Source organism: Prionailurus viverrinus, chromosome B1, assembly GCF_022837055.1.
Source record: "Prionailurus viverrinus isolate Anna chromosome B1, UM_Priviv_1.0, whole genome shotgun sequence".
Taxonomy (NCBI): Eukaryota; Metazoa; Chordata; class Mammalia; order Carnivora; family Felidae; genus Prionailurus; species Prionailurus viverrinus.
In genome coordinates this window covers 144,784,694-144,803,311 of record NC_062564.1, presented here as the reverse complement: position 1 = coordinate 144,803,311, position 18,618 = coordinate 144,784,694, and positions in this window count along the sequence as shown.

Genomic DNA, 18,618 nt, shown 5'->3' with positions numbered 1-18,618 from the left:
AAAGCAAAAGTCGAAGCTGCTTCCAGTATTACTGAGCACTTCACGTATGAAATTCAGGACAAAGCTTTGCACCCTGAGATAAACCAAAAGGATTGGAGTCACCCTAACTCGCTCTGATCTCCGAAATAATAAAGCCTTGAAGATTTCCTGTAAACCTGGACTTCCTAACCAAAATAACATTCCCTCTGTTTATGCTGGTATCTAAAGACATATCATGACCTTTGAGAAAATTATAATCATGTGGGAAAGTCGCTGTTTCCTCACCATGAGCAGACTAATATAATTGTCATAACCTTGGTACTTTGAGGGTTTTTTTTTTTCCTTTAAATACTTGTGTGGGATTTTTGTTCGTTTTTGTTTTAATTTGGGAAGCCTGTTCTGAAGCCTGTTCTCTTGCACTCTTTGTAAATAAACTTTATCTTTCCTTTTCTAAATGTTTCTGTCTTGGCTTTAGTTGATTGGACTAGAGCTTGCAACCCTGACCCAAGATGGGCCAAATTCTCCCATCCAGGAAGTTGTGTTTATATTCTTTTTCAGCTTCTTAAAGCAGGAAGGTGTGAACTAAAGGACTGTGGAGCAGGGACCTTCACCAGATAGGCATCAGGGAAGTGAAGTTCATCTGCAGAGTAGAATGAGGTAGAGGCAGGGGTGGGGGTGGAGGGAGAGTGGGAACATGGCAGGGATTGGAGGGCAGCCCTGACATCCATCACCTTGACAGCCTCCAACCTATCAGGCTGTTTTATTCACCTCACAACACTAACCATCGTCTACACATGTGTGCTGCTGACTTTATAAGAATCAGTGTTAAGCGCTATGAAGACAAGAAAATGGTCTTCATCATTGAGTCCCAACGCCTAGATCAATGCTTGGCATATAGTGGGTACTCCATAAATACTGACTGGATAAGTGAATTCTGTTTACTGGTTCATAATCAAATTAGAATTTGGAGAATTTGTGTGCCATTGTTTCAAAGATCGTGTTGTCTGCTTTGTGTTAGTACAAATGAAATTGACCAAATAATTTCATGTGATTAACTTTAAAACCTGAGACTTTAAAATGATAAGAGCCTCCCTTCATTCCATGGAATGAGTTGCGTTATAGCGTCACTTCGAGAGGGCAAAGCATCATGGATCATCATGTAGAGGGATCTGGGATGATTCCTCTCAGCCATCCTGGGGTTACAACAATAGCCCTTATGAAAAGGAGAGGGGGCAGCCATCTCGTGGTCCTGTTCACTGTGAGATCCTAGAACCTATAATTGCTTGGTTCTATGTGTGACTTACATGGAACATTAATTATCCAAAGGAAGTTTGCTTAAAATTGCCATTTTCTTCTAAAATGTTCAAAGGAATGTCCTTCATAAGTAGCTTATTAACATGGTTATTATTAGTACAAACTAAAATTTTTCTCACTATCCACAAAACGCTTGTTCATAATAATGAATGGTTTGGCCATAATGAGTATTTTTCTCATTGGGTATTTAATCTATGTTAATACGGATCTGAAAACCTTCCTGTCTCAGTTAAGGAGTAATACGGATTTGTATAGTTCATTTTTGTTTGCTGTCCACGGACTTTGTTGACCTTCCTGAATCAAAATTTTTTCTATGGGCTGAAATGCCGTTTCATAAGCTTAAGTACTCCTTGAATTTTTAAAAATTAAAGTATTTATGATGTCCATCTGTTCCCAGAGTTTCCTTCTTTTTGGGTCTTTAAGTTTCCTCTCCAGCGTGTGCAGGTGTGTGTGATCAGATAAAGCCAGTTGGGAAGGAGCTATTGTTTTTTTAGAGAAGTCACTTTCAAATGATGTGGCAGGATCTTTGACAAGGTTTTGTAAGCTTTTCTTATTACATTTAGATTTCCAGAGGATTTATTTATAATGATGGCACAGAGCATAGGGTAACTGCGGCTTGTTCCCGTCTTCACTGCAAAACCAAAGATCTGTGGTCCAACTGCTCCATGTTATGTTTATTTGGGCAAAGAAACATTCCCTGTAAGTCCCACCTGCATGACCACTCGGCTGAATTGTGCTCTCCGAACATTTTCTTCATTCTTTCTGATTCTCATCTGCTTTATGTTATGCGATAATGCCTAAAATCCTGTGATAATTTCACGTTTTCTTTTTCTTGTCTTCTTTAAGAAAAAAGGCAACTTTTGTTCAAACTCTTTTTTTTTTTAAGAAGGCTTCATGCCCAACGTGGGTCTTGAACTCAAGACCCTGAGATCAAGAATCTCACACTCCACCCAGTGAGCCAGCCAGGTACCCTCTGTTCACATTGAATTGAAAGCATTCTTAGGGGTGATTTGCAGGACGTTGGATGAAAATGGACCCAGAGTCAGTCACTGTCTTTGACAGTTTACTACTATCTGTTACCTAACAATTGAGTTCTTGTGCAACTAACCTGATTCTGCATCATTCTCTACATATTAAACAATCTGCAAAGTTCTGGGCTTTGGTCTCTAGTTTCTATCCTTCTTACTCTGTATAATGGAAATAGCCCGAACTGATTAAGTTAAATATAATCAAATTGTAAGGAAAGACTAAGTGAGCATGAATAACAAGTTGTACACCTCGTCAAAAGGATATTCAAATAGAGAATGACGTTGGAAGACTGTTGTGTCACTCAGAACTCTATCCCTGTTATTTAGGAATTACCGGGACGGTTCATCTATTCAGCATTTGTCACTGCAGCAGCCTCTCCAGTTGTCTCTTGACTATGTCTAAATGATGGTAATTTTTCTAAAGTCTTGAAATGTAAATGATTCCTGTCGGGCACAAGCCCAGAGACCGAGCCTACTGTTAATGGCCTGCTCATCCAATTGCCTTTAATGGAGATACAATAGCCACTAAGATCTTTACCAAGCCCTTGGGTATTAGAGGACAGTTTTGGCAATTAGTGCAGCAGCAGCTATTGGTTTTGAACTCTCTGCAGCCATGAGTTTGACTTTAAGCAGGTGATTATTTCCTCCAGTGGTAGACAAGTGGACTTTTGTGTGTTCCTTTTATAACCACATGAAACTTTTTGTTTTTATTTTTTTTTGCAATCTTCATTTTTTTTTAATGTTTTTATTTATTTTTGAGACAGAGAGAGGCAGAGCATGAGCAGGGGAGGGGCAGAGAGAGAGGGAGACACAGAATCCGAAGCAGGCTCCAGGCTCCGAGCTGTCAGCACAGAGCCCGACGCGGGGCTCGAACCCATGGACTGTGAGATCACGACCTGAGCCGAAGCCGGACGCTTAACCGACTGAGCCACCCAGGCGCCCCTGCAATCTTCATTTATTAAAGGTCTTTTTGATGACCTGACTTAGCCACGAGTGGCTACTAGGTTGCACCATATATGACAGTTGCTGTACCGAGTTGAGGTCATGACACCACATTTTGCTCAGTGGGACAACATTATTCTCTTCAATTAGTCATGTGGCAGCACAAAAAAAGAATGGATATGTTCTGTATTTTTTAAATTCTTTTAAAATTTTAATTCCAGTTCAGTTAAAATAGAGTACCATATTAGTTTCAGGTGTACAAGATAGTGATTCAACAATTCTACACATTACTCTGTGCTCATCATGAGAAGTGTTCTCTTTAATCCCTCCCCTTTACCTGTATCACCTCCCCTCCCACCCACCCCCCCTCTGGTAACCATCAGTTTGTTCTCTATAGTTAAGAGTCTGTTTCTTGGTTTGTCTCTTGTTTTTCCTTTGTTCATTTGTTTTATTTCTTAAATTCCACATATGAATGAAATCATATGGTATTTTTCTTTGACTTATTTCACTTAGCATTATACTCTCCGGATCCATCCATGTTGTTGTAAATGGCAAGATTTCAATTCTTTGTTATGGTTGAATAATATTCCATTTTACATATATACCACATCTTCCTTTTCCATTTACCAATCAATGGACACTTGGGCTGCTTCCATGATTTGGCTGTTGTAAATCACGCTGCAATAAACATAGGGGTGCATATATTCTTTCAAATTAGTGTTTTTGTATTCATTGGGTAAATACTAGTAGAATTACGGGATCATATGGTAATTCTATTTTTTTAAGTTTATTTATTTATTTTGAGAGAGAGACAGAGAATCCTACACAGGCTTCGTGCTGTCACTGCAGAGCCCGACTCAGGGCTCAGTCTCACGAATGGTGCGATCATGACCTGAGCGGGAATCAAGAGTCAGATACTTAATCGACTGAGCTGCACAGGTACCTATGGTAATTCTATTTTTAATTTTTTGAGCAACCTCCATACTGTTTTCCATAGTGGCTGTACAAGTTTGCATTCCCATACACGGTGCATGGGAGTTCCTTTTTGTCCACATCCTTGCCAACACTGTTGTTTCTTGTGTTTTTGATTTTACCCATTCTGACAGTTGTGAGGTGACATCTCATGGTGGTTTTGATTCGCAAGAATGGATATTTTTGATGGGCTATGCATCTGCCACCATGTAGGAACAGTAAAATCTTTAGGCAAGCTTTGAAAGCCACTAAGATACTTTCTTATGTCCAGTAAGAACACTTTCCCTCTACCCTTTTAGGTTTAATGAATGGGATCCTGTGAATTTAACTAACAAAAGACAGATGAACAGAAAAGGAATACAAACTTATTTAAGTGTATAGGAGTTGAAAGAAAAGTGAAACTAGAAAGGGCTCGACTTGGGGTTGGATTTGGGGTTCACAGACAATAAATTATGGGGAACTAGGAAGTAGAGGGACTAATGGAAGATAGGGTTATTTTAGTTAAGTTTGTTTATGCAAACTCATGTCAGTGTTGACTCTCCGTCTCTGATGATAAGAATGTTCTTCTCTTCCTGGTACGGTTGGGGGGCACACCTTCACAAAGGGAGATTTATGCCCTTCTTTCAGGCAGATAAGGAAAAGGTAGGGAGCTACTCCTGGAGCTGTTAATTCTCAATTGCCTTCAGCTCAAAATTAACCTATACCAAAATGGCATATTTGGGGTGACATATCCTAATCCCCTTCAAATGCTAACCCATTTTTCAGAGTAGAAGATTGCAGTGTAAGAAAAAAATTGAAAGAAATTTGTGTCCCCAACTCCTCCTTTTCCTATGATTTTGAAAATGCTTTCTTCTGTCACATTTCCCTTCAAAGTCAGCAGGTCTATAACGCAAGAGAGTAAACTTATATTTCTAAATTTCATTCCTTGCTACAAGAGCTTTTGTGATGTCTAAGACTCTGAAGTATAGAGATTATTCCAAACCAGAGAAGGACCACATTAAGTCTCTCAGGCTGCTCTGTTTTTGCCCAACTGCATGGTTTTCTTCCTTTTCTCCTATTTCTTCATCCCACGCTAGCACATGCTGTGGCAACGATAGCCCCATCTGTTCGAGTATTTCCTTCTCCTTTCTTCTGGATTCTTTATTAATACACACATTTTCCCTCATGAAGTACAATATAAAAAAGTCCCAGTGGTACCATACAATTGTTATCACTAGGATTTCGATTTCTCTTTCCATTTTACAACTTTTCTTAATGTTTCTGTGTTATGTCTAGGAATATAAGATACTATATAAATATGAGAGAACTGTAAGATACTCATTCGGATACTGCAAGGTTCCCTTGTGTCTGCTTCTTATTACCTTCTGATTTCATCTTCATGACTAGTGGCGTGCTGGAACTGTGTGTTAAATCTTTAGGGATTTTGTGAGCTGCTTTTTACACATGGCCCTTATTAATATTGAATTATAGGGGCGTGTGAGGGCTCAGTCCGTTAAGCGTCTGAGTCTTTTTTTAATTCTTTTTTAAATGTTTATTTATTTATTTATTTATTTTTAATTTTTTTTTCAACATTTATTTATTTTTGGGACAGAGAGAGACAGAGCATGAACGGGGGAGGGGCAGAGAGAGAGGGAGACACAGAATTGGAAACAGGCTCCAGGCTCTGAACCATCAGCCCAGAGCCCGACGCGGGGCTCGAACTCACGGACCGCGAGATCGTGACCTGGCTGAAGTCGGGCGCTTAACCGACTGCGCCACCCAGGCGCCCCAATGTTTATTTATTTTTGACAGAGAGAGACAGAGCATGAATGGAGGAGGGGCAGAGAGAGAGAGAGGGAGACACAGAATCCAAAATTAGGCTCCAGGCTCTAAGCTGTCAGCACAGAGCCCAGTGCGGGGCTCAAACTCAGGGACCGCGAGATCATGATCTGAGCCAAAGTCGGACACAACCGACTGAGCCACCCGGGTGCCCCATGCGTCTGAGTCTTGATCTCAGCTCAGGTCATGATCTCAGGGTTCATGGGATCAAGCCCCACATTGGGCTCTGTGATGTCAGCATGGAGCCTGCTTGGGATTCTCTCTTCACTCTCTGCTCCTCACCCCACCCCCTGCCCATGCTCTGTGTCTCTCAAAAAAAAATTTTTTTTTTAATTTAAGTTTGAATTATATACATATATGATTAAATAAACTATATTAAAAACAAAAGTAATAAGTACTCTAAACTCATCAGTCCCTAATTATTTACTATATGTTATCATATTATTATCTATGCTCTTGAGGCTATTCATGCCATCATATCACCCTGTATGGAGGAAACACTGCATATGGCATCACACCTGCACACGTCCTCACAATTCCATTAGTGCCACATGGCCAAACGCTACACGTCGGCTCTTCATCCCCCCAGAGAGCCAGTTGTTAATCACGTGCCAGCACACCCCTGCTCTAAGCCCACAAAATGTTGCTCGTACGAAGCTTTCACAGCCGAATCCTCACTTTCGTATCATTCTTTTTCCTTCCAATTTCAAGATTCACGCAGACGGTTCATAGAAATGTTCCTATCAAGCCACATGTTCTGCCCTTTCAGCCGTGTCTAAATAGGATGGCTTCAGCTTTAAGGTTAGCTGAATTTGTCTGTCAAATCCGTTAGCTTCTTCCTTTTGAGCCAGCTCTAAGTTCCTGGTTTCATGTGCTGCACACAGGACGCCACTAACAGCTCTGAGTGAATCTCAGGTGCACCACCATCAGATCGGGTGGTTGTGAAGCTGTTCGGTAACAGTCGCCTGCCTGGTTGGCTGTGGTATTAGTTTCTCATGTGTGCTCAGTGTTCCGTTATCATTCCCACCAACTCACTCTCTGAAGACATTTTGTCAGTGCAGCTACTTCTGCTTGGAGGAGAATCTGATTTAACTGAGAAGAAAACTGGCGTATTTTTAAAAATCTCCTACTAGAACAGTTCCTTTCTGAGCTTTTTCCTTTAAGAATTATCCAATGAGATGGGGCGCCTGGGTGGCTCAGTCGGTTAAGCGTCTGACTTAGGCTCAGGTCATGATCTCACAGTCCGTGAGTTCGAGCCCTGTGTCGGGCTCTGTGCTGACAACTCAGAGCCTGGAGCCCACCTCAGATTCTGTGTCTGCACCTCCCCTGCTCATGCTCTGTCTCTCTCTGTCTCAAAAATAAACAAAAAAACATTTAAAATTTTTTTTTCAAAGAAAAAATTATCCGATAAGAATTATTCTATTTGTTACAATCTAGGGTATCTCACTCTGGAGGCCACAGCTCAAGTATTAGAAATCAATGACATCAGGATTATTTCAATAGTCTAAAGAGTACTGTAGGAATTAAAAGTGTAAATAACCAACCTTAGAATCTTTCCAGATTTGGTAGGAATAATTTGAGAACAGGAGATTGTAAATTCCTAGGGCAGGAAGAAAAAAAAAAAAGGACAGGGAACAGGTGGCAAATTCCTATGGCTTCCCAATTTTGCCTGAAATTGTTTTTTCATAAAAATCCTAAACCGTTCAGAAATGATTTAGGAGTTGCACCATTTGATTTTTCTTCTTCTTTTTTTTAACGTTTATTTATTTTTGAGACAGAGACAGAGCATGAACGGGAGAGGGTCAGAGAGAGAGGGAGACACAGAATCTGAAACAGGCTCCAGGCTCTGAACCATCAGCACAGAGCCCAACGCGGGGCTGGAACTCACGGACTGTGAGATCATGACCTGAGCCGAAGTCGGACGCCCAACCGACTGAGCCACCCAGGTGCCCCACCATTTGATTTTTCGGTAAGAGTGAGGAATTGCCTCAGAGTCACAGAGCACGTAACAAAATCACTTTCTCGGGGGCCGTGAAGCTTCCTTCTTGAGGAATTTCACGTCTAGAGGAGTTGGTGATTGAGGTGAATCCCGTAATAGAGCCGGGTTCCCAGGATACATCACAGTGGTGATTGCCTGGGCCCCCAGAGCGTGAACACTTCTCCCGAACGTTGCTCTCCGCACCCAGACAGCAACACAGACAGACGTGGGTCCCCTGCCAAGAGAAGGGGGCACTGCCACATCGGCTTACATATCTCCTCGGGGCTCCTTAGTTGTGGGAGAGGTGGGGACACTGGTGCCGTGAAGGGTTCCGTTTGTGGGGAGACCCGCAGTCGTCAGAACTCGGGGTGTCGGAGGAAACCTGGCTGACACAGCGAAGTGGGTCCCCCGGTTTCTAGGTACAGAGGCCAGTCCCTTTGTCTGTGGTCTCCTGGCCTGGGTGAAAGGTGTGGGGACAGGGCCTCTCAGAGCTGTGCTCCCCAACCAGCGAGGAGCTACCGTGGACGGATTTTGTCTAGGGGTGACGGGCACTGGCCGAAGCCGGACACTTGCCATGGGGCTGACGGCGGGTCTAATTACATCTCTTGCTCCCAAAACACTGGAAGGCCACAGAGCTGGCGGGTCAGCTGCCTTCCTGTCAAAGGCATTCTCTGGTCTCCCCTTCAAGTTTTGAATTGGCTGTAAATAGAAGCACAGAGAGGCCAAGTTAGAGAAGGCACTTCCTGACTGGAATACACAGGTGGCTCCATGTGAATGGACAGCTTTGGCCTGAAAGCTCTGAGGGTGGGGATAGGGGCAGTGCACATGTGACCCCTGCAGCAGGCAAAATAAAGGGGGAAGCTGAGGCTGGGGTGACATATGACAGGTAGCTGTGGTTGAAGCTTAGTTAAACCGGGCAACTGGTTGGGCTTTGGTCTGATTTGCCTCCATTTTGAATGTCCTCTCAGATACAAGCTTAGAGCATGGGGAGACAAGTCATGGGGGTGGGTCCGTATCAGTGTAGCCAGGCCCTAACGTATCCTGAGAGCCCTGCTCTGTCCTAGTCACTACCACCTACCACCTGAGTAGTTCCCATGCTGGTGCTTGGACTGAACCGTTAAGACGGGCTAGATATCTTCTGTCCTGTCCTTTCATTTATTGTTTTCCTTTATTGTCAGTGTGACACAATACTAGGACATTTGCAATCAAGATATGTTTTTGGCACAACTGTGCTGTATTACACATACCCCAGGGCCCATCAATGTCCTTTCATTTGTCCTAGTGTTTTTTTTTAATGTTTATTTATTTTTGAGGGAGAGAGAGAGAGAGAGGCAGACACAGAATCCGAAGCAGGCTCCAGGCTCTGAGCTGTCCTCACAGAGCCCAACGCAGGGCTCAAACTCACGAACCGAGAGATCATGATCTGAGCTGAAGTCAGACGCTTAACTGACTGAGGCACACAGGAGCCCCTGGCCTAGCGTTTTTGTATGTTCTTCTTGTCTCTGTTGACCTATTTCTTGTCATAGGTCACATACCTGGTAGTATAGGTTAAGTGCCACACACAAATATAAGTAAAAATTTTTCTTGAGCCCATGTTCCTTTTGGTGTTGTTTCAAATTTTTATTTAAATTTTAGTTAATTAACATATAGTGTGATATTGGTTTCACGAGTAGAAGTTAGTGAATTTAGCTCTTCACAAGTGCCTCCTTAATGCCCGTCACCCAATTAGCCCATCCTCTTCCCCTCCCCTCCAGCAACCCTCAGTTTGTTCTCTGTATTTAAGATTCTCTTATGGTTTGCTTTTCTCTCTCTTTTTTTTCCTTCCCATATGTTCATCTGGTTTGTTTCTTAAATTCCACATATGAATGAAATCATATGGTGTTTGTCTTTCTCTGATTGACTTTGAGCCCAAGTTCTGTTGGCTGTGCTAAGGAAGTCAGTGAGCTTTTTAGGCAGGAATTAGATCCTACAAACATCCTAGTCATTATGCCCTAAGTGACTAATCTTTTTGTTGGTGGTGGATGTTATTTTAGTCTTAGGATTTCCTTCAGGAGGATATTGGATAAAGTTTCAACTTTATATCTTTACACTTGGCCTAATTCTGAATTTTCCTACTATGACAGAGGTATTTTACATGAAAAAAAAAATCTGTTCTCACTGAATCCAAAACATTTCTATTTGGGTTCAATATACAAGAGGTTCGAAGAATCCAGACACAGTCAAATTTTGCCAGCCCTTCAAAATATTACCACTGAATTAAGTTTCTGAAATTCAAATATGGACTTCTCTTATAAATTATCTGAAGCAAGTGTTTTAAACCAGGAGCAATTTTGCCCTGCAGGGCACATTTGGCAACATCTGGAGACATTGTTGGTTGTCACATGTGGGGAGGCCAGGGATGCTGCTAGACATCCTCTAGGGTACAGGACAATGGTGAAGCATCTGGCCCCAAAGTCAATAGTGTCGCTGTTGCCAAATCCCAATTCAAAGTAACTTAATTCGCTTTTTTAAGGAAAGGGAATATGCTATTGACTTACCAGCATCTGAAATATATAGTAGCTTTTCTTGTATCCACGACTGCTGTCACTGCTCTCCTCCGACAAACCAAGCACCCCTTTCTAGAAACAGAAGAATGCAGTCGTCTTAGAACCTCTTCTTCCTTTCTGTCTGTTGCTTCCTTTCCAAATGGGTGCATATTGCTCAAAACTTGGAGAAGAGCTACTCAAAGTAACGACACTAAGCTAGTGGCTCTGCCAAGGTGTTCAATGTCTTGGATAAAATGGCAACACCCCCAAATAGACTTGGGGCAAGTCAAAGGTCAGAGGCTGTCTCTGTCAGCACCCCTCCTTTCACTATGGCCACGGGCACCTCAGTCTTCTCATCCCAGCTCCCTTCTCTTTGGGGACCTCAGAGATAGTCCCAGGTGGTCTATAAACCTATGTGCAAAATAACCCTAGATGCTCCCCAACACACACATACATGTGCACACACACACACACACACACACCCTGAGGAGCAGCCATGTTTTGATTTGGATTTTTATCTTCTCCCCCCTCAACACAAGCATCTTTTCACCTGTGTATGCATATTGCCAAAGATTTCTTTTTTTGAACTTAACGGATTTCCAATTAAATCTTCAAATTGGAGCCCTTTGTGACATCTTGTAACATTCTACATGTTTTCAGTCCTTTAGATGAATTTAAGTGGATAATGATGCCAAAAGTAGCTCATGAAAACAAACCAATTTATTTATAAATAAAAAGCATTGCTCTGAGTGCACCATTATCGAAGTCAGTGATTAAAACAATATGCTCTCATTTCTGATAGCAACCCTAAAAAGTTGTATAGCACAGTTGTAAGCACAGTTGTCCTTTGTTACTCAAGCCATAACTGAGCTGCTGTGAACTGAGTATTTGCATCCCTCTAAAATTTATATGTTGAAACCCTAATCCCTAGTGTGATAGTATTTGGAAGTGGCACCTTCAGTAGGTAATTAGGTCATGAAGGTGGCGCCCTCATGAATACAACTGATGCCCTCATAGGAAGAGACACACGGGCGCTTGCTTTCTCTCTCTCTCTCTCTCTCTCTCTCTCTCTCTCTCTTTCTGTCTCTTGTCTGCCATGTGAGGATACAGCAAGAAGATTGTCTACAAATCAGGAAGACATTGGCAGGCACCTTGATCTTGGACTTCCCAGGCTCCAGAACTGTTATGAGAAATAAATTCTTGTTTATTAAGCCACCCAGTCTATGGTATTTTGTTATAGCGGCCAGTGCAGACTAATACATGGGCTCAGCAGGAAGAAGCCCCAAGATCACCTAGCAATGTCTATCCTGATCACATAAATGGGCAATAATGGAATATATGTTCATATTTGCCATTAATCCTAGATATATAGTAGACATGTGCCTATACCTCTACCTATCATCTGTTTGGGAAGAGCAAGAATGTTTGTGGGTCGTTTTGGGGTTCTTTGGATCATTATTATGTCCCCATACCATTGATTACCAAATATACATTGAGTAAATCACTTGTACAAATTCTAAATGTCACACACGCCCCTGTATTTTACCACATCTGCCCCAGAACGGGGGAGAACCAGAGAACAATGGTGCTGGGCCCAGATGACTAAGCTGGGTGGTCATCCAGACTGACTAGGTCAGTAATTTGTTTCCACAAAGCAGACTACAGCAACACATGACTGAAATTTCTACCTTGACAAAATAATAAATTCTATATTATAGACCTCTAGGTTGCCTGTAAGTAATAGGCAAATCATGGAAACTGTGATGGTAAGTCCCAAACTTGCGCTCTGAAGCTCCTCATCAGCAAAAGAGTGAATGCTATCCTTCTAGAGGCCTAGCAAGAAACACATTGCCTAGCTCAAAAATATGCTGGAGTCTCACCTTTCATCTTAAAAATTCATGTGAATTTTGTATTTGTGCCACAATATATTTGTTGTAATGTTAACACGTTCCAAATTACCAGTTAAATGTTTCCTCAAAAAGACATCTAGAAAACTGATTGTCTTAGAAGATGTACCATGTTTCTCTTGTGGCTTGGCCCACCTCTGAGCCACCACCCGGTCCTCTGCACACATTATGATACATGAGAAGGGTGAGTCGGTTGAACTGGGGTCCCTAAAAAGATATGTACAAGTTCTTACCCTCGGTATATGTGAATGTAACCTTATTTGGAAATAGGGCCTTTGCAGATATAACTGAGCTGAGGATCCTGAATTGAGTTCATCATATATTTAATCCAATGAGAAGGTTTTCAGACACAGAGAAACATGGAGAAGGCCATGTGAAGATAGAGGCAGAGACGGGGACATGTTGGCACAAGCCAGCCAAGGGACTGTGGGAGCCACCAGTAGCTGGAAAGGAGCAAGGAAGGATTTTCCCTGAAGCCTTAGCAGAGAGCATAGCCCTGCTGATGCCTTGATTTCTCACTCCTGGCCTCTGAGAGAATAAATCTTTATTGTTTTAAGTCACCATCTTTGTAATTAGTTACAGCAGCCCTAGCAAAGTGATACACTCAGGACCTACAAAAATCACAATTCCACAGATACTACCACCAATATTTGAACCTGCTTTGGCCACAGGGTCAGAAGTTAACTTTAACTACTGTTCTCGCACAAAGAGGCAAAGCTGCAATGAATCCTAAATCCAATGTCTGAACAGTTCTGCTAACTACCCTCCCACATACTTTGCAAAGTAGACCTTAATCTTGAGAACATCAGAGATGTTTTTGACCACAGGCAGGCCATACAAGAGTGTACAAATTTGAATGGATACAAGAGTGTACAAATTTGAATATTTGAAAAATATTCTTGCCTATGAAAATTGGATAATTTGTGCTTCAGAGAACTTGGGTGTGATTTCATAACTGGCCTCAGCTGAATATTCAGCCTTGATGCTCTCCTACTGTCTATTGCCACTTTATAAAAGCATCTAGTAGTTTGTTTTAACAGTCGTGGAGATTGCCAGATGATGTATTTTCATATATCTTAAAGTAGTTTAAAATAACTTAAAGGCATAACTCATCTGGTATTGGCAAATGTGACTTGGAAAATCAGTTCAGCATATTTTTAGACCATACTAGTAGACAATTAGGTCACATCCATATGTGTAATTAGAAAAGCAGGAAAATGGGACATTTGCTAGCAGTATATGTTAAAAACTTTGAAAAGTGTTCCACAAAATGCTAGAAAAGGAAAGAACATTTTATATACGGCTGGTGAGAGAGAAGTGATTGGAAAACAAAACCAAAATAAGCAAGTTTACGGTGCTGAAGGTGATATTACCGTTCTGACTTTATGAACATTGAAAACATAATGTTGGGCGCCTGGGTGGCTCAGTCACTTAAGCATCTAACTCTTGATTTTGACTCAGGTCATGATTTCATGGTTCATGAGATCAAGCCCTGCGTTGAGTTCTGTTGTGGAGCCTGCCTGGGATTCTCTCTCTCTCCCTGTCTCTCCTGCGCCACCTCCCGCCCCCCAAAATAAATAAGTAAACTTCAAAAAAGAAAGAAAACATAACGACAATGTCACGGAATGGATTCAGAGGCCAGTTTCCTAGTGAATTTCAGTTAGGTAATCTTTCAAGTTTGGTCAGTGTGTGTGTGAGAGTAAGTAAATCTTCCTTTGAACGGGAGAAGAATGCCATGTGCCTGAAACTATCCCTCTTTCTAAAACTGCAATTAAATCCTTTTTTTTTTTTTAACTTCACTGTCTTTCAGGTATCCTCTGCTATAGTTCCTGTAAAGGTGTTAAGTAGAAAGAAGGAATGAGAATTAAAAGTGGCTCCACCAAGCTGACACTTCTCAAATCACAATGTCTCCTACTTCAGAACATTATTTCAAAGTGGGGAAGAACTTTCACTCTGGTTATTTCTGCACTCTTGGTACACTGTTCTTCAAGCAAAAACTGTGAATTGGTGGCGACAGCCCTTGAATCATTTCATTAGCCCGATGATTTAAATGTACTGAGTGAATAAAATAGAATTTAAGTGATTTGTTCTTGTGATATCCCACGCAACTTCCTAAAGTGCTAGCCCTCGGAGCAGCGCTCGGTGGCTATAGTTTCAGATTAAAATTATATTGCTACAGCCGGGCACCGCTACAAGACTTGCAGAGCAGGGGAGCAGATTCAGTTTATTTAATGATAAAGCTAGAAGCAGCTAAGAATGTGTTCTTCACTGCAGAAGACATTCATTAGGAAAGTTGATGCCATCACCCCCTTTGTTTTCACCAGGCTGTTCTTGAGTGACAAGCGTCTACTAAAATAACTTTAGTGGTGATTTTGGCCTCTAATCATTAAATACAATTACAGTAGTCCCCCGTATCCACATCTTTGCCTGCCACAGTTTTCATTACCTGCGGTCAGCCGTGGTCAGGAAGCAGATGATCCTTCTGAGGAACGGTCAGGGGTCAACAGCCCAACCCTACATGACTCACCTCACTTCGTCTCATCACGTAGACATTTTATCATCTCATCACGTAGACGTGTCATCACAAGAAGAATGGTGAGTGATGTACAGTAAGATATTTTGAGAGACAGAGGAGGCCACATTCACATAACTTTTATTACATATATTGTTATAATTGTCCTCTTTTATTAGGACCCTATATATAGGATTCAGTACCGTTCACAGTGTCAGGCATCCATTGGGGGGGGTCTTGGAAAGAACACCCCACAGACAAGATGGGGGGAGACTACCTCAGTGTTAAAAAATAGGTTATTTAGGGGCACCTGGGTGGCTCAGTTGGTTAAACGTCCGTCTTTGGCTCAGGCCATGATCTCATAATTCATGAGTTTGAGCCCCAAGTAGGGCTCTGTGCTGACAGCTCGGAGCCTGGAGCCTGCTTTGGATTCTGTGTCTTCCTCTCTCTCTGTCCCTCCCCTGCTCACACTCTGTCTCTTTCTGTCTCTCAAAAAATAAATAAAAATGTGTAAAAAAAATTAAAAAATAAGTTAGTTGTTAATAATTAAACTATTAAAAAGTTATGAAGTAAAATCACCCAACTACACTTCTGGCATGCTTGCAGACATAGGATACTGTGGAAGGATCTCTGAGAGAGAGATTTTAAGGATACATGTCAGAATTTAATTTAAATCACAATATTATTTTCTGTTTTCTGAAGAAACACACCACTAAGAGGTAACAAAAATGCATAGATAAAGGTCTGGATGGAAGTGTCCCAACGTATGGTGATATGGATAGTTTTTATCTTCTTTAGACTTTTTTATTTCTGATTTTTCTTTTCTTTAATGTTTATTTTTGAGAGAGAGAATGAGAAAGACAGTGTGAAGGGGGAGGGGCAGAGAGAGAGGGAGACAGAGGGTCTGAAGAGGGAGCAGAGGATCTGGGCTCGAACTCACAAACCGAACCGTGAGATCATGACCTGAGTTGAAGTTGGACGCTTAACAGACTGAGCCACCCAGGCGTCCCTATTTCTGATTTTTCTGCCATAAGTATGTAGAACCTTTATAATCAGGAAAAGTTTTTTATTTTATTTTATTATTTTTAGAAAAAATTACTTCTTAAAAGAGTTTAACTTTAAACACTTTCCTTCTTCCTCTCATTCAATAGGTCAGAGAACAGGTCACATGCACAGATATATATCATGGATATGTATATGTACATATTTATACATATAATTAAATTGTTTAGTAAAGCATCACTACAGTGTGGAATAAAATTAATAATTAGTTCCTCTATAAACCAATTTTAAGGGAAAAAATGAATTAAAATAATGATAGGCGGGGAAGGGGAAGGATTTATAGAGAAAGTAAGTCTCCTTCTCACCCCTTCCCCCAGAACTCTAGTTTTCCAGCAAATCTGTTTTTATTTCTGCTTTGTATACATATATACGTATACATATGTACATATACATATATACATAATATATATGTACATAATAGATGTACATAATAGATGTACATAATATATGTACGTATATACGTATACATATATATGTACATATATTTATATAAATTTCAAACCATTCTTTGTCCTTACTCCTACAGTCTAACATATAATCTTTATTAACATTTTGCTACATATCATTTCAATCTGTTTCTGCATCCATACTATAGATCACAGCATTTTTGGTTTTTTTTAACGCAAATGAGGTTATACTGTAGATATTATTCTGCCACTTACCTTTTCTCGTTTGGCGATGTATCACAGACAGTTTTCCCTGGCGGTATCTACTGTGTGACATTCCACTGTATGCTTGAATCAAAATGTATTGAGATTTCCCTGTTGGTGGATATTTAGACTGTTTTTTGCCATAATAAGTAATTCTCTAGTGAATATCATAATCATTATTTTAAAAATAGAAAAACAAACATAAGAAGTTTGGGGCCGCCTGGGTGGCTCAGTCAGTTGAGCATCTGATTTCGGCTCAGCTCATGACCTAACGGTTCACGAGTTCCAGCCCCACATTGGGCTTGCTGCTGTCCCCCTCCTTTCTGCCCCCCCCCCCGCCCCGCTCACACTCTTTCTCTCAAAAATAAACATTTTTTTAAAAAAGCACCTATCTCTGCACTCAGGAAATGAAGCAATCATAAATGACTTATCTAGATTACAGATTCTTTTTCTAAAAATTTATTTATTTAGGTAATCTCTACACCCAATGTGGGGCTCAAACTCAACCACGAGATCAAGAGTCGCAGGCTCTTCTGACTGAGCCAGCTGAGTGCCCCCAGTTTGTAGGCTCTTATAAGCACCAATATTTAGATTTTTTAATGTGTTTGGAATTGTCTGTAAGGAAGGCACACTTCCAGGCTATCTTAACTAGAGCATATTAAGCACAATTTGCATTTTATTGATAACTCAGGGCCTCTGTAAATACCATCCATACACTGCAATCCTGTGATGGCCCCACGAGGGGGTTCAGGGTTGGGTCCACATTCCCCTGCCCTCGGTGACGTAAAGATGAAGTTCAAAGTCAAACAACGTGTTGGTTTGTGATAGTAGAGGAAGGTGGGGAGAGGGGTTGTCACTGTGCGTCACATTCTGTGTTTTGCGTCTCTTTGGTCTCCTGAGAGTCAGCAGCTCTGGTGAAGGATTGACCCAGAAATTTATGGGACATAATTGATGAACTCCCTAAGGCAAGTCCCAGTGTCCAAACGGAACACGTCCACGAAGGGGATACTTGATTAAGAAGAGTGAAGAAAATGAATATTGGATTTGACAGGCTGTTGGCAGACAGGATTCTTAAAACATCAAAGCTCTGGGAGACAGACAGTTGGTTATAGCTAAAAGGCCAGAAAATCAGTTGCTGGTAGCAGAAAGATGGGAAATATAATTTCCAAGCTCCTTTTGGACTCTAATATTCTATGAGGCTATGATTGCATTTTCACTGAGGGGTCCCAGTTGTGAGCACAGGCAATCAAGACCCCAAAACTGTTTCTTCTAGGAACATAGTGGTGGCTAGAAGCAATTTAAAAGCAGCAAAGAAGGTGCCTGTGTATTGAGGGGAGAAGAAAATGAAGCAAAAGTACAAACCAGGAGAAACCACGTAATTACAATAGCTCTTTTTCTCAGAGGAAATCATGCAACTCGATACTACAAACGCTTCATATTTGGTGCCATAGATTAAAGCAGAATAGGATGCCATTCCAAATAGTTATGAGTTTTAAAAAGGAAAGGAAACAGTACAAGGACATATACAATACATACCAATAATTTATCTTTTACTTCATAAATATAAAGGGCCCATTAGATATAAATGGCAAAAGAATATAGATATTGCAGGCAGCCTGTGTGAAGAACAAGAAAGTGGGAAGACATTTCAACGGAGAACGACATCATTGAAATCTGCTCTTTTCTGAGTTCGCTGACGTTCTAGGAGGGCGAAGGCCACAATATTTAACATATTGTCATTACCCTGATGTCTAGCGTCCCAGGAAAGCCATCAGCAGTGGAGGCTCCATCCCCCTCCCCCCACTGCTGCTTCTCGTTTCTCTCTCCCTCAATTCCTTTCTTTCTCCCTTGCTTCCTTTCTCCCTCTTCCTCACAAGTCAGAATGAGAGAAATCTCATGCAGAAACTCCATCTGCCAGGCTGCTCTAAGAT